Source organism: Strix aluco, chromosome 1, assembly GCF_031877795.1.
Source record: "Strix aluco isolate bStrAlu1 chromosome 1, bStrAlu1.hap1, whole genome shotgun sequence".
NCBI classification, from domain to species: Eukaryota; Metazoa; Chordata; class Aves; order Strigiformes; family Strigidae; genus Strix; species Strix aluco.
The window spans coordinates 48,315,235-48,318,446 of NC_133931.1; positions in this window are offsets into that span (position 1 = coordinate 48,315,235).

The following is a 3,212-nucleotide window of genomic DNA, read 5'->3' on the forward strand; positions in this document are numbered from 1 at the left end:
TCTGCACAGTGTGAATCCCTCTCTGGGATTCCCCAGCTAATACAAGGTAATGATGGAAGTTTTCCTCAGCATTTGACACGTCAAAAAATTTGCTTAGTAGGAAATAAAAATACAATTTTCAGCTGTGGCCCTTACCCTCATGTCCCATTCCATTACAGCCTTGGTGGCTTCATGAATGGGGAGCTGTAAAAATGAGGATAACCTCTGCACATACCACCCCTCCCGCAATAGGGGAACAAGTACCGAGCCCTGCTTTGCCTCAAAATTACATCTGCAGCTTTGACTATTTTAGTGGCTTTTCTGGCGGCGGAATTAAAGATGTGATGCAGTGAGGAGGATAGCATGGGCTACTGGTACCAACTACTGGTACAACTTTGTCCATATCCTCTTGGACTGCAAAACCTGAGACCCTTTAGCACTCAGTACTGCCCAGGGAGTTGTCCTTCATGGCAGTCAGCAGAGAGCTGTGGACATGACAATGCTCTGTGTGGCAGCACCTGAGGTTAAATAAAGTTCCCGTTTTGGGAGCAGCTTTCAGAATCTGTTCTGCATAGACTGTATTACCATCTATCCCCCTCTTGGGGTGGCAGTCCTGAGTTTGATTTTCAGCTGCCACGGTGCTGAGCAATAGGATGTGCCAGGGAGACTTGACCATCTGCAGTGCTGGCTCCTGAGGTGAGGTCACCCAGCGAAACTGGGAGCTGGAGACTGCAACTGCTTTGTGTGGTTCGAGGGTCACAATGGCTACGTTTGTGCAGTTGTTTCCTGGCAGAGACTCTCACTAGACAGTTGGGGGATTGAGCATGGCTTATCTGGCAATCAGGGCCCTGCCCCACATAATTTTTTTTCTTCAGTGATTGCTCTCTCTGAAGCGAAAGCAAAACACCCTCTTTCTTCTCATCCAGTCATCTCCCTAATCTACTGTCCTTTTGCCTCAGGTGACTGCTGTCCTGTGCTCCTTTGACGCTGAGCCTCTCCTGAATCATGCCAAGAGTCTTTCTCGTCCCGTATCCCATCATCAGCAGTCACCATAAGGGGATGTCTATGGAAGAGGGTCTTCACACAAGAACTCTCAGCCATCAGCTTTTGCCACAGCTGGAAGCCATTTCTGTGTATATAGTAATGCCTAATGGCTTGCTTTTCCATGCACTTGTGCCTTGAATCCGCACAAACTCTACCACTTGCAGCAGCTTTTGTAACAGAGCGTGTGCTTCAGCTACAGGTGTGGACTGTGCGGAGGGAGATGCGGCGCATCTTCCCACATGGAGCAAAGTGGGAGAGCAGTGGGTTCAAATCCCTCAAGGAAAGGCCAAAAATCCTGAGACCTTGGCCATGCTCTGCCCGCCCCTGCCACCAGCAATGACACAGGGCACAGAACCACCCCCATGGCCAGGTTGCAGCCCAGGTCGGTGTGGGCACGGCTGGGGTACATGTGCTAGGGAGCTGTGGTCCCTCAGCTACCTCCATGCATGGCCCCTGGCCCAAAGCCTACACAGGCCCAGGTGGACAGGAGCCATTTTGCCTGTTGTACCAACAAAACCAGGTCCCTTAGGGTGCCTGCCCTGCACCTCAGGGCATGCTGGAAAATTTTTCGTAATGCACTGAGCACCTACAGGACCTCAGACACCCAGGGGCTGAGCTTCATAGCTTGTGTGCTACAAGATGGGCTCAAAAACTACACCCGACTGGCAGAGCCCCTGGGGACCCTGATCAGCCCAGCCTCATGTACTCACATGCAAAAGGAGTTTGATTTTCCCCTCACCCTACTCCCAATATTCACCCAAGTTGGTTGAGCTGGAGGAATGCATTTGAAAGCCTGCACGAGTACCAGGCAGAGGCCAACTTTCCTACCCACAAGGCAGGAAGAGCAGATGGCTGGCACTGCGGTTTGAGCTCATGCGGAGCTCAGAAGACACCAGGAGGGAAAAGGGGCCAGTAGAGTAGACAGCCAGAGCCACTAGCTTTGCAGAGCAGGCAGAGGGAGTGATGCATTTTTGGGATACCTCAAGGCCATAAACCACATCACTCTCCTGGGGAGAGCAGCTGATTTATTTGACTTTCAAAAAACTGATTTACTGCTGATAAACCTGACAAGCTTTAAGCCTGTGATGGTGGACAATGGTCAAATTCCCAGGAAAGAATGGAGCCTGGAAGAGATCATCCTTGTCTTGCAAAGTCTTGCCTGGCTCCAAGTATACACTGAGGCACAACAAAGGAAACACTTTCTTGTGGTCACTCAGGCCAGGCACTCCACTTGCCCTCCTCCTGGGGACAGCTGTATCCTTGTTGCAGCAGGCTGGTTCACACTCTGAAGTCTGACGTACTTAGCAAGTGTGCGCAGAAAACATAAATCACAGAAAAGCAGCGTTGATACAGTCCCTGTCATGCTGGTATTTCAGCATAACCATGCTCTTGTTATTTTCAGATAAGAAAATTATAGACTTCGTTTTACTTTTGAAGTCAGAATGAGGCATCTCTCACAAAGATAAGTGTCTAGGGCTAGCCCCTGTCTCAGGGTTATCTAGTGGTCAGATGCTAACCAGGCATTTCCATTAGTTTGGGTCTGTACATTCCTCCCACCAGCCACTATCATTTACAAAACACAGCTCCATTAGAAGTGACATTTAATCTGATGAATGTTCTGCCAGTATTAGCACATGCTGATAGCATCTGAAGTCTCGGTACAAGACTAAGCCAAATTACAAGCCTAAACCAAATAATGGAGATATGCTCTTAACAAATCTATTTAAATAGACTCTTTACAGCACTAGCAAATCTATGATAAAAGTTTATATATAAACAATACACAGGGAAGTCAAGATTTCTGTGACACAGTCCTGACTCTTACATCTTCTTCTGGATGTTAAAACATATAGTTATTAACAACTATAAAACTGAGACAATATTTTATGCCATGTTGTTTGGAAGTAAAGCCCTGTAAATCTGTGGATGGGATGCTGTTGCCTTGCACCAAGTTTTTACAGAATTTAGTGCGCTTAGCCAGCAGGCAGAATTCATTTTTTTTCAGCATCTGTAAATTAGCAGGACACCAACTTTTATTACATCTGCATCTTTCAGATATTCCTTGAGGCTGTTCAGGAAATCCCCATTGTCATTCTGTTTTTAAACTTATTTGCAGTGGGAAAGTCAGTGTTTTCATCAGCACAGGTGTCTTAAAACTGGATGAAAAATAAAAAAAACCCAAACCACCA